A 13,667-nucleotide genomic window follows, 5' to 3' on the forward strand; every position below is an offset into this window, starting at 1 on the left:
TTGGAAGAACTATAAACTGTGCTATAAACTACCCTAAGGAAATCCTACTCTTGCTATTTCCAAAAGAAAAACAGACAGGAAAATATTAATAATAATAATATTAATATTATTATTAAAGTATTATTATTAATAATAAAATAAAGCAGGTGCTGATACTTGTGGATTTAAAAAAAATAATCTGCAGTTCATGCCACATAGGGAAAAATAATCAAAATGCCATGAACCAGGGGGAGAACTGGCAATGATACCAGTGGGTGACAGTGAGGTTTTTGGGGATTCAGTGTCTGCAGTTTTGCAGCTAGTCAGACCCACCAGAGCCCTGCCCTTTCCCACCAGTTTCTTTCCTCTGATGCGGTGTGCAGGTAAGAGGAAACGTACAGGACAGCTAGACTTTGTCATCCTCTAGCATTAACACTGTGTCTGGCTGCTCCCACACAATAGGAATTAGTTTTATGAATATTCTCCTGCTAGGTTATCGTGGGAGGTGACCATCACACTTTTCTTGCACAGAGGAAGAGATGGATCTTGACCATCATCTGGGCTGTGTTCACCTGCCAGGTTTCAAGTCTCACATGCTTGGGACAGCCCTGAGGAAGGCCCTTCACAGCACGGCCCGTTTCTCCAGCTGGCAGTGTGATCACTTTTGAAACAGGTTAACGCTCCCAAACATGGCCACGAGGTTCAGGCACTGACATCCTGACAAGGTACGCAGGGGAGTTTTCTTTCCCAGTCTTTAGATTGCAGCAGCTCCAGCCTTGGCTGTTAAAAGGTTTTATGGCCCTTTGTGGGTTGGAGGCTTGCCTGCGGGGTGCCAGCCAGGCTCCCTCCTGCGGAGGGCTGCTGGCCAGGGTGATAGCCAGCACTCTGTGCACCCCTGCCCCCCCCACCCAGCACCCTGCCCATCTCCATCTCTGCTGCAGACCCCTGGCTCAAGCTCTGCTGCCTAAGGCTGGAGACAAAAGGGGGAGTCCTTGGGCAGCCTAGGTGGGAAACCAGAAATGTCTGGTACAGACACAGCAATACAGCTTAAACTGGGCTTTTCCTGCTCTAGCTTCTATCTCTCCAGGCAGACTTTTTCCTCCTTCCAGGGAGAGCTGCCCAGCTGAGCCTTCAGCAGAAATACGTACCTGGTGGAGTTCACCGATGCTGTTTAGCAAAGATTCGACTTCAGCCATCATCCTCAGGAAACTAAATCAATTCTTCCGCACCTGGTGACTGCTGCCTAAGGTCATGGTCTTTCATAAATGAGCTGATGCAATGCCAGGGCCGTGGCAGTGATGAGCAGAGCCATGCCATGGGCAGTACAGGCCATGAACTTCAGCACAGGGTTTCTTTAGAAATGCATGGTCTCATGTAAGGCTGTTTCCGCCTTACTGAGAAGCCCTCCCCACAGATTCATGACCAAACTGAGGCACTGTGCTAGTGAAAAGCTCTTGCAGAGTACTTCTTTTCAGAGGCTCTCAGAGGTTTTTTATCAAGGTTGGGGAAAAGAGAGGCACAAACCAGCAGTGGGCTTTATCACAAGGCATTCTCTGTGAGCAGAGCCCACATGAGAAAGAAGGGTTGCATTCCTCTCCTGGGGTGCACTAATCAGCCTGGGTTTGCTACCACCATGCCAGGATGGAGAAGAAAAGCATCAAAGCTAAGGATGTTTCACCAAAACATTTTCCTTCCTACTCTCCCCTCAGGAGAAAAAAAAAAAAGAAAAAAAGAGAAAAAAGAAAAAAGGAAAAGGAAAAAAAAGAAAAAGAAAGAAAAAGAGAAAGAGAAAGAGAAAGAAAAAGAAAAAGAAAAAGAAAAAGAGAAAGAGAAAGAGAAAGAAAAAGAAAAAGAAAAAGAAAAAGAGAAAGAAAAAGAAAAAGAAAAAGAAAAAGAAAAAAAAAAGAAAAAGAAAAAGAAAAAGAAAAAGAAAAAGAAAAAGAAAAAGAAAAAGAAAAAGAAAAAGAAAAAGAAAAAGAAAAAAAAAAAGAAAAAGAAAAAGAAAAAGAAAAAAAAAAAAAAGTATTGGTTCTCCATTTAACAGTAAGTCTTGCAAGCAGATTTCACCTGGTGTCAGCATCTTGGAAATTGTAGTGAATCTCGTCAGTTACTCCCTCCAAAAATGTTGAAGAAGCCAAACACTAAAAAAAAGATTGCTGCAAAGGCTTTGCAAAGTTTATTTCATGTTGTTTGCTTATCTTCTTTAACAGCATTCCCTGTCTTCTCCTTTTTCTTTTTCTTCTATTTCACAACTGGAAGTTGAAAAAAGGAGGAGACTCAAATAAAGAGGGAATAAGCTAAAAACTAGGGAAAGAGCTGACCCCCTATCCCTTACCCTCTGCCAAAAATAAAGGTTTGCAAAAATTATCCTAGGATTATTGTCTGCATTTCTTGCATTGTTTTCCTGAAGAGGTATGAAGCAATTCCAGCTTTAGACCTTTTTCTGGGGGTAGGAGAACCATGCCAATGAGCCTTTCATCCAAGAAGTGCAGGGGTCATTTTCTGTCATTTCACCAGTCCTCTTTTCTTTCTCCCCATCCCCTTGCAGAGAACCTGCTCTTCAAAGGCGTTGAGCTCTCTCTGCAGAGCAGATGAACACCAACATGGTCCACTACTTCTGCCAGCTGTTTCAGAAGTTAATGGTCCCCCTGGTTTTGACAGGTTGGCTTCCAGGCACAGTTCTATGTTGCAGAGAATTGAGATGGGGGTCTGTGGCTACAGAATGAGCTGGGACAAGACCTGGCTCAGACCACCAGAGTTCCGAGCTAATGCCTGCTCAAAAGGTGATGGCAGCTGCAGGTCTTTCAAGATCGTCAGTCACAGGACCTCAGATGCCAGCTCACGGGGTTGCTGCCCTTGTTTAATGTTGCTTTCTCCCCTGTGCTTTCTTTTGGAATCTAGTGACCCTGTGTTGTATTTTCACACACTGTTCCTTGTCCAGGAGAGGCAGCAAACGGCTTTTCTTTTTGAAGTGGAAAGCTAAGACTCTTGTGTAGTCACCTGGCTCTAGAAACTGAGGCTCGAGGAGTCTGATATCATGGCATTTAACAAAAGTGAGATTTATGTTTACGAGAACTGGCATCATCTTGCTCATCACTTGCTTGCTTTCTAGCATGTTTCCCTGCCTCTTTAAAGCGTCATCTCTTGCTCCATAAGTTCAAAGGATCCACAAACTCCTGAAGATCCCCTGCTCCATCCTCACCCTTAAGGCATGGCTAAATTCAACATGGATGACCTGGGCTCTTCAGCTAACAGCTGCTGTTGGGAGCTCCCAAGAGAGTGGCTGTGGCCAGACCCCCAGCTGCCTTCCCACAACTGCCTGGGGAAGGGCCAGGGGTGAAAAAAGAAGCTGGTGCTCACTTTGGCTCCTGTGTGGGAAATGTGGGGTTGGAGGGAAGTGGTAAGGCGGCAGTAATCACTGATGTCTCATTGCCAGGGTCAGAAGGGAAAGCAGATGTAACTAGGCTGATGGGCCATGCCTCCAGGCTGTGACCAGGATGGCTAAATCCCCTGCCATTGATGCAGTAATCTTATCAGCACCTGAGAACTAGGTTGATAACACACTGATGACTGGGACGGGATGCTTATCTCTGCACTTTGCCCCATCCCTTGCTGCCTGACTGAGTGCCAGACCCCCTGCCCATCCTCCTCCCCTCCTGTTACCCCAAACAGGCTTTGCTCCCAGTCCTCGGGCTGCCAGAAGCAAGAACCCAGCCGGTATTGTCTAAACAGGGCCATACAATGGGCAGCATTGTTGACACTGGATTTTTGCCCTCATTAAAGATGACCTCACAGCCCACCCCTTGGCCACTTCAGCCAGCCCCTCGGGACTGTGAGGCTGTCTTCTGAACTCGGGTAAATAAATTGGGAGAGGAGGGGGAGAAAGGGATGGGGAGCAGAGGAACACAGCAGTCTTTGTGTTGCCACCCTCTCTTCAGTGCTGGTGCTCTCTGGTGTCTTTCTACCCACATCAGATACGGCAGGCCAGGTGCCAAGGAGCCGGCATGCCGAGCGCCCTTCCCCACCCGCCCCAGCCTGCGCTCACTGGGCAGCAACAGCCTCTGCGGTTATGCAGCCTCCCTTCTTTGGGCTGCAGTTTGCTCCGGTCACCTCAGCTGTCCCTTCTCCTACTCCAGGCCTCCTGTGCCTGCCTTCCCACACCTCCTGCCCCCTCTCTTCAGGCTGAGGCCATCCTCTCAAGCATCCCCTGCTGCCGGCACCGTGGAGGCGCCAGGCAGGGACCTGGGGAAATGCCACCTCCTAGCGGCAGATCTCCTGACCCAGCCTGGGTGGCGTGGGCAGTGCCACGCTGTCCCCTGCTCCATGGTGTCACCCAGGTTTGGATACAGCTAACACGTCCAAGATGCCAGCTGCATCTAAGGGTGGATCTCCGTCTGTGTGTGGGGAGAGAGACGATGCTGCGGGGCTGTAAGCATGAGCCCTGGGGATGTATTGCCACATAGTCAGCACAGGCAGGAGCGAATTGCAGCACTGGGAAAGGTTGGGGGCACATCCAAGGTCAGTTTGCTGCCAGTCCTGTTGGGCAGAGTGCAGTGTCCCATGCCACTCTGCATCATCTTTGTGCGTGTGTGCTCTGCATTATTGCTTTTGGCCCTCTTTCCTTGCTGCAATAGCAGCCTAGGCATTTGGGGGCTGCCCAACACTTAAGAGAACAAAAACAAAGTTAAAAAGTTAAAGTTATTTCCCAAAGTTAAAAATAACCTGGGATCTAGACACCGGGGAGACATCTCCCTCCTGAGCTTCCAGTTGAATCCCAGATATTTCTTCTCCTTCTGGGGACGTTTCTGATAGACTCCTGTTAGGGGAAGCAGGCATAACCTGGCAGGGAGAAACTGGTGGGGCTGCCCAGAGAACACTTACATGCTGCTGGTATGAGAAGCAGGGAGGACAAAGGAGGAACTTGCTGGACCCTTGTCCCAGCTTTCCTTACTCTAGGCTTAGCAGTGGCACACAAAGGAAAACCTCAGAGATGGGGTGTGCCTCTCCCTGTCTGCCACCCCCAACTTTGCCTGCATCCATACCTCAGTCTCCTTTAAAGTGAATGCTTTCTTTCCTCTTGGGCAATGGGACTAGAGCAGAGCTGTGTTTGTATTCTTCCAGAAGCCAGCCTTGCTTTCCTCCTTTCCTTCTTTGCTTATCCCAGTGAAGAGTTTTATCTTGTGAGCAGCATTTTTTTGTGTCTGCAAAACAGGGGTGGTATCTGTGTCCTTTCTCCAAGTCCATTTACAACTGAAAATCCTTCAGGATTCCCACCTGTGCAGAGTGCCTCTCCACCATGGTGTGTGACAGACTGCAGCAGTGTGTGTGGCTGGCCAAAGAAAGGACTTTCTTAGTTATGGAGGAGAGAGGTGCTACAGGCTGTTACATTTCTGGCCAGAAACATTTTTAGGTCTCCTTGCAGGGAATGAAGCCCTTACCTGCCTGCCTGGTTTTGCTGCCTTTCCAGGTCTTTAGAGAACCTGTCTACCCTGTCTCCTTTCAAGAATGGAGCTGGAAACACACTCTTCCTTTTCCACATCTACTTCCTCACTTAAAGAAAAGTGCTGCAGACCTCTGGGTTCATGTTAGATTTGTGACGGTGCTAACATAGAATCTCATTCCAAAACTCAGTTACAGAGGCCTTTTACAAAGTCTGGTCCCCATGGCACTGGAGAACTGCTGTGGATGAGTGATCCACCACCACGTGCAGTCACACAACAGGCATTTGGTGTGCTTTAGAAGGTATGCATTTTGGTTCATCTGAGCTGTGTTTGAGCAGGTCATGTGTGCAGAGAGTGTAGGTATAAACTTCAAGAACAACCACACTGGCACAGAAATTACTTCAGCCTTCTTTAGTCAATAATGCCAGACTGCCTGAGTCTTTGAGGAAAGGAAGTAAGGTAAGGGCGAAGTATCAGAATTGTGTGGCTTTTGGTGTAGAGTTACATGACATCATCACAACTGTGCTTATCCTCTTAATTTTGCCTAGGTGATGATGGTTGTGGAGGTTTTGGGAAACTGGGCTAAGATTACCTACTTTCAGCCTGAGGGTTGCTGGAATGGCTCTGGGATCCATACCTGCAGCACATCTCTGAATTTTCCTGCTGATGTATGTGACAGAAGACAGATCAAGCTTTCTATTTCTGCAGACTGTACTACATTAGGAAGAATGGAAAACGTGTTGGAGGTCACCCTGCTTAGATTTCCAATAAGATCTTGGCAAATGGGATACCCGGACTGGAACAAATAGGATGCAATTCACTAGACAAGTACAAAGTTCTAGCTTGAGGGGAAAAGTCAGCTGTCCAAACCTACAGTGGGAGAATAAGTTGGTGAGATAGCAGTTCTGCAGATAAGGGTCTGGAGGCAGCAGTGGAGAGCAGAGCAAACTGTAGATGTAGAAATAGTAGCATAGGAAAGACACATGGAGTAACCGTCTGGTTCTGCTTGACACTGGGGACACCTTAACTATGAGGTTTTGCTTGTTTGTCCATTGTGCCATTCTGCTTTTTAAATAGTCTGCTGGCTCTGTGTTGTGCCTTGGGAATAACAACTCTGCAAAAGGGATTACATTTAAAGATTAGCAACCCTAAAATTTAAAGAGCCTCCCCAAACAGAAAAAATATCATGCAGGGAGCATCTAGGCAAATTTACCCTGTCCTGCACCAGCAAAGCTTCAGTTGCACATGTGGCACTGGGCTGTGCAGCTCTGGGGAAATAGATAGCTGTCAGGACGGCACCTCTCAAACCACTAACAACAGACTGCAATATCGTCTCCCAAGGATGTCCCCACCTGATCACAGCTTCTGTAATATGCTGAAAGCACCCCACAGAGGCCTCAGGATCCCAGTTAACATGCCTGAATGCTGGGGTAGAATGAGTCTGGAAAATGCTGGAACACACATAACAGCTAGCTGGTGTGCAAACACACAAAGTTGCCAGTGGTTGGTAGGGCCCTGACTTCTTCACCTCCTCTTTCTCAATCAGTCAAGTTTATTCTTAAAGAGCTGGCTCAGCCAGGTGATTGGCTCATCCCTGAATATCAAGCACAGGTAGCATCTAATCCCAAAACTGATGCCAGCCCCTGGCTTTTCAAATGACCACCTGAGCCTTTCTTATCTTGTTTTCCTACCTATAAAACTGGGCCTTCATGGATTATTTGAAATGACACAGTAAGGAATAATAGAGGAAAACAAGTACTGTGCAGCATAGGACTGTGCAGTTTGAGTTGATGTAATTGTAGTGCGGACAAATGATCCTCATCTAAACAATGGTTTGGTTGGATAAAACTGGTGGGCAAAGGTAGAAAGGTGGTGAATCATTTGCAGCTCCTGAGAAATCTGGCTCTCTGCACTCTAGCCAGGACTTTGCCAGCACCATCCCCCCAAAAATCAGTGGAGTGAGTTTGGGACATGCTTGGGTAGGACTAGGGCCGCTCTTTGGTGCCCAGAGGATCCCTGCCTTGGTTACCAAAGATGTCAGAACTCCTTGTTCTGCATTTCCTCCCTGGGGGCTCACAGCTGGAACTCAGGAGGTACCAGGCCCTGAAGTGCAGGGACCCAGCTCTTCCCTTGGTGCTGCTGGATCGGTCACAGACACTTCTTTTGTCCCTTGGAGACAAGGTCTCTCCTCTTCAGCATGTGGGTACTAATGTGAGTCTCAGTCACAGACCAGGGGAAAACCAGCACCAAAATATCAGCAGTTGACCCCAGAGGGAGAGGGATACTCCTGCAGCAACCATCAGAGATGCTCAGGGTTTTGCTGTGGAGGTCCCTGATCTCAGCCTGTCTCATTGATAAAGTTTCCTCCAGGCACGGCAGGAACAGGCAGGGTGAGCTCCCCTGGCCAGGAATGAGTTACATGACACTTAACCAGTGCTTAGGATGTAAGTTTGAATGACTAATCCAGTTTTATCCCCTCAGCTCCATCCCTTGGACTTTCCCTAAATTATCTGCATGGGATATCTGCATTGTCAGCCCCTACCAGAAGGCCTTGAGAGGTGGAAGTGTTCCCAAAGTCTCTTGACCAGCCCCTCTCAACATGCAATGATTAAACTGCTAAGAACCCAGCAACTTTCAGCAGGTGAGTGGTGGTTGCTGGTGGGGTCTGTGGTATATCCTCCATGCCATGCGTCTGCTACTCATGCTGCAGTCTGTGAATGATGTGCTGGGTGCAGCAACCTGGCAGAAAAGGCTTTCCCAGGTGGAATTAATTGCACTGCCTTCATCCCACCTGCACTTGCAAGCAGGACTGATAGCCGAGTGCTCTGCTGAGCTCTTGAGGAATGCTGGCTGCTTCTTACCTAGCTGGCAAGTGTCTCCGCTGCTCTGTCCTGGCTGTAACAGAAAGGGTCTCGTTGGGGCTGTTGCTGGCTCTGCCCATCTTGACTTTCTTTACTTCAGTGACAGAGCAGGCAGTAGCTGACTGAGTTTGGCAGAGGACGCCACCAATCTGGTGTGGAAGATGAGTGCTGGTGGGACTGGGATTCCCAGTGCTTGTGGCTGCTGGGGGATGTGATCCCAGGCAGTGGGAGCCAACTGAGGAGGGGGGCACGCAGGCAGGAATGGCGAACTGCACAAAGGGGACAAGGCAGCAAGTACCCAGGAGGCTTTGTGGAGCTGCAGCTGAACCCAAGTCAGCTGTGCCAGAGAGTTGCTAAATAAGCTAACAAAGCTTGGGCTGTGGCAGCAGGAGCAGCAGAGGTCAGACCTGTGTGAAGCCATCCTGACACCGGGAAGGCACCAGCTGAAGAAATATGCTCAGCTGTGGGCACGATGCCCTCGAAGAGGGAGCGAATCTGGGGTCAGTTCAGAAGAGAGTGAGGAAAACAGGAGGGGGTGTGCTCAGCCTGAAGGAGCCGGTTGGTGGCGGGCTCAGGAGAAGTGAGGGGAGGCAAGGCCGAGGCTGACGGGGGGCGAGGACCTGCTTCCTCCCTGCGCTGGCCGAGGGGCAGCTCGTTACGTTGCGGTGAGATTTCGATCGGAGCCCCGGCTGGCAAGTCGCGCTCAGCCGGCCGGGCTGTGGTCCGGCCGGCGCCCCCCAGCCGGGCTGACGCGGGCAGGCAGCTGGGGAGCTCGGCGGGCGAGGAGGCCTGCTGTCCCCCCGGGGTACCGTCTCCCTCTCGGCCCAGCACCGCGGCAGCCCCCCGGCCCGCGAGCGGGCGGCACACGCCAACTCCGCTGGCCAGCCGCCGGTGCGGGGCCGGGCCCTGCCGTGCGCGGCGGGAGCGCGGAGCGCTGCTGCCCCCCGGTGGCCGGGGCCGGGGGGACCCACCGGCCGTCGGAGCGGGGCCGCCGGCTCCTCGGGCAGCCACAGGCAGGGGAGCGGCGCCCGGTGTGGGGTGCGGTCCTGTGCTGCCACGCGCCCGCGGCCCGCGCGTCCCTCGGTAGCTCCACGTGGTGGCGGTTTACGGGCGAAAGGGGAGAAACCGAGCAACGGATCTGGTCCGTTGACTCCCGCAGGGTCGCCGAAGCGCAGCAAAACCGGAAGGATAGGATCACAGCCCTTGCAGCATCCCACGGGCCTCAGCGGCTGAACTGCACCCCGGCCAGAGGGGAGGAGTGTCTGAGGCAAGCCGGGCCCGGACTGCTAAGGGATTTGAACGCCGTCCCCACGGGATGCGTCTAGAAAGTCAGAAAAGCTCCATGATGCTCCCAGTGAGCTTTCCCAAACAGGGCAGCCCTGTGCCAGTTTTGTAGCCAGGAGCCACACGCTGCAACATCCCTGGGAGCTGCCCAGCAAACCTAGGTAGTCACAACAGTGAGTTTAAGAGCTTCACTAAACTAACAAGCGTGTAATTGGTGAGTAGGTGAAAAGCTCTGAAGTACAAGTAATAGTACAATATTTCAGTGCAAGATTTACTGTGAATAAACTGAAAAGAGCGTTGGCCTTACCTATACTTCAGAGACTAAATGCTTTAAAAAGGGCTGGTGCATCTAAAGGTGGGAACACCAGCAGGAACACGAGCTCAGCAGGAACAATGTCACAACAGAGACCTCCTTTTACTAGTCTCCCATGATAAGAATAATGGCATTCCATGAGGAAGCTGGGTGTAGTGATGCCATTTCCCACCATGCTCGCCTCTGTTAACATAGCTGATGGGAACTCCCGTCTCACTTTTTGCTTCTGGTGCCCCCTGTTATTGATGCCTCCTGTTATTTTTTCCTGTGTGTTAGCCTATATATTAGCACAATGTTCACCAGTTTAGGCTTGTACCATCTTGTAAGCTTCTTCTCTTCAGCTAGCTCTTCCTACTTCTGTAGACTTACACTGTTCCTTACACTACCTTATAGAAGCACACTGAGTGCTATTAGGGGAAGCCGCTTTGGGACAAAACAGACAAGGGATTAAATTTTTGGACAAAGACCTCTTCCTTCTGGGACTGGTCTATAGAAAGGCAGGCTGCATCTGCGAGGAACCTGGTGGGAATGGAGTCTAGAGGTCTTCCTTTCTCTACTGTCTTTGTCTGCCATTGAAGATCCAGCCAGTTTCTTCACCTCTGTGTCTGCTTTTATTTTCTTTCCTATTCAAGTAACCTGTAAGTCCTCTAAAGGAATGGGCTATGCAAGGCCTAAGGATTCCTGATTGCTGGAAAGGCCTTTATGGTATAACAACTCCCTCTAGTTGTATTAACACACCGCTTATGGGCTGGTTCTTCACTTTGTGCACAGAGATGCTGAGGGAAAGCAGCAAGCTGTCTGACTGAATAGCCAGTGGCTAGGGTGAAGAGTTCAGAGGAACAGGCCTTCCAAACAGGTGTTTAAAAACCAACCAGTGCCATTCCAGGAGCAAACCAAGGAAGAGTGATCAGCAACCCCTTCTCTCATCATACTTATTCAGCACAAGCTCGCATCTTGCTCTGTTCTTAGGGGTATTATGCCAGGATTCACCTGCATCTGGCAGATAGCTGAGCTGGGGGAAAAAATTCTTGATCTGAGTCTTGCTTTGCCTTTCCAGGGACACTGGAAAGTGTTTGCTTGTGATATGCTATGGGACACAGGCTGCATGTGTCCCTCTTCTTGCTGGCTGTGTTGAACTTGAGCCAGAGGAGCAGCCTGTAACTAAACAGCCGCTGGCACTGACAGCAGCCCAGCCTGTGGGCAGCAGCTCTTTGAGCACCCTGAAGAAAGCCGCTTCACTTTCTAAGCATGGGTCACCTCTGGGAGTGAACTGCTGGTTGGTTGCCACCCCAGAGCCAGTTAGTTACATTGCACAGGATGAAGTACCTTCTGCTTTCAAGCCAGGCCTCTTGTGCTTCTTTAGGTGTGGTGCCCACCTGGGTGTTCATCCCTGCCCACAGCGTTTCAGAGACAGACTTTCCTCTCAGTAATGCCAGTACAAGGTTGGCCCAGACAGCTCCTAGGAGCACAGAGCATGCTTGCTGCAGAGATGCAGCATCAGAGTGGTTAGCCACCTTCTGGTTGTTCTTTCATTGCCATCATGTCACATCAGGGTTCACTAAGGCTGGACCAGCCCCACTGGGATTGGGGCTACTGGAGCTGGGTGGCTGCTGGAGAGTTACTGGTGCAGGAGTGCTCAAGGCCCTGAACAGCCAGTGGGAGCCATGGGGCATGGAGGGTCCCATCCCAGACCCCATTCACTTTAGCAAACTGAGGCTGCCAAGCTGAACGTCCTGGGTAAAACCAGGGGGGAAGGTGCCTGCAAGGCCTCAAGTTTAGAGAGGGCATGGTGAGTGGAAGTGCAGGCTTTAAAGTTTTTAGCTGATGTGGAACTCAACATAAAATTCTGTAGTAGGTGTGTGTGGTAACATGCACACACGCGTATACGCATCTGCATGTGTTGCAGTGGAGGTTTAAGAAAACAATACCCTGGGGCTCAGCAACAGTAAAGGTTATTCATCATCAAAATCATACTAACAGATCAAGACTATTTATTTACTATGTTCTGAAATGAGGAAAAATGACCATTGTCTTGTAAAGGACCTTGTAACGTTCTCCTACACCTGCTTCTTTCTACTCAGCTAGATTTTCACATGCCGTTCCCAGTGAGCTTGCAACCAACCAGTAAAATCCCCACTGAGGGCCACTGCACAGTTACACGAATGCAAGAAAGCTCTCCAGTGTGTTATGAAATATATAAATGTCAATAAATATATATTTATACAACTGTTTATGAAAACTTATTGCTAAGTTGTACAACACTAACAAGTTTCCATAACTCAGTTTCAATCTGTGCTTGGCTAAGATGCACTCCTCTCCCTCTTCACCTTTTCTTCCTCCTCCTCAGATAGTTTTATCTTGACGGATTTGAGACACGTAGGAGTGTTTACTAATGCAGTTCCTACATCTTGATCTGCAGATAGCAGCTTTCACCTTTCGTGTTGGCTTCTCAGCAAGTTTCTCATGAGATGGTTGGATACCTTAGCCTCTGCACATTCTCCGAATAAGAATGGTATCAAGTAATTCAAATGCAGAGAAAATCCACTCATTTGATGCAAAGTAGCCAGAGAAGGCTTGGTTTAAATGAAAAGTGATGAAAACACATCTATGTTTGTACACTGTGTTGGGAAAGTTTTCAAAATGCAGCATAAACAGTTTACTCAGCACCAAGGTACTCTGCTTGGAAGTCTTGTTTTTACTTCTGATGTTTAACAGCTGCCTAGTACTGCCACCACCACTTTCCCATCCTCTCATCCTGATGCAATCCCCAGGGATAACCACCAGCTCTAGTTCAGCTGATGTTGCTTGGAAGTGGGAACTAAATGCTTGTGTTGCATGGGAAGCTGCTGGAAATGGTTTATTGCCAAGAGAATGAACACAGTGCCATGAATAAGGAAATGGGAACTTAGGTGTAGAATTATTTATCCATGGCTGTATCCCTGTTTTAGCTGCAGCAAAGAGTGACTATAGTATGCTGTGTAGTGCTATAACTTTGTTGCACAAAGTTTCTCAGGAATGAGACACATGGGAAACCTTAAACCTCTGTGATGACTATCTCCTGGAAGAAAATTAAAAGGACTGTTCAGGACCCAGATAGCAGCTCTCTATATAGAGCTTCAGTCCTGGTCCTCCAGCAAGGGGGCAGGTTGAGGAAGAGCTGAGCTCCCAGTCCTTGCTCAGCACAGAGCTGGCCTGTCACGGGTGTCCCAGCATCATGTCTAACCAAGGGACAAAGCTCCCCGCAGGGGTGTTTCGGCAGTGGCTGATGAGCTCCGATCATCCCGGACCACCGGGAGAGGTGGTCCCCTTGGACCTGCCTGGCAAGCACGTTTACCTTCGGTGTCCCAGCAAGCACCTGCTCTCTGCAAACTGTTTGAATGTTTGCCTGACTATGAAACCCAAAAGCTTTGTAGTTCCCATCCCGTGTTCAGTACTGCTGGTCTGGGGAATTTACGAAGTCTTCAGTGCTCTCTGCGCATTACACTAAGGACTTAAGAGCGGAGCGCTGTCCGGAGGTGCGTTTGCTTGGCACAGCGGCCAGCAACGGGGATTTTTGTCGCGGTTTGGGCTAAAGCAGCTGGAAGGACGCAGCGCTCCGAGCGGAGACCGCAAGCGGCGCAAACCCCGCCGCCCCAGCCGCAGGCCTGCCGGTGGCGCAGCCTCCCGACTCCGCCCGCCCGCGGGGGGAGGCGGGGCCCGGGCCCGGGCCCGGACGGGATTGGCCGGCGCGCTCGGGCCCGCGCGCGCCTGCTGCCGCGTGTGGCGCGAAGGGCAGCCCGGGCGCGGGAA

The sequence above is a fragment of the Falco biarmicus genome, chromosome 9 (genome assembly GCF_023638135.1).
Source record: "Falco biarmicus isolate bFalBia1 chromosome 9, bFalBia1.pri, whole genome shotgun sequence".
NCBI classification, from domain to species: domain Eukaryota; kingdom Metazoa; phylum Chordata; class Aves; order Falconiformes; family Falconidae; genus Falco; species Falco biarmicus.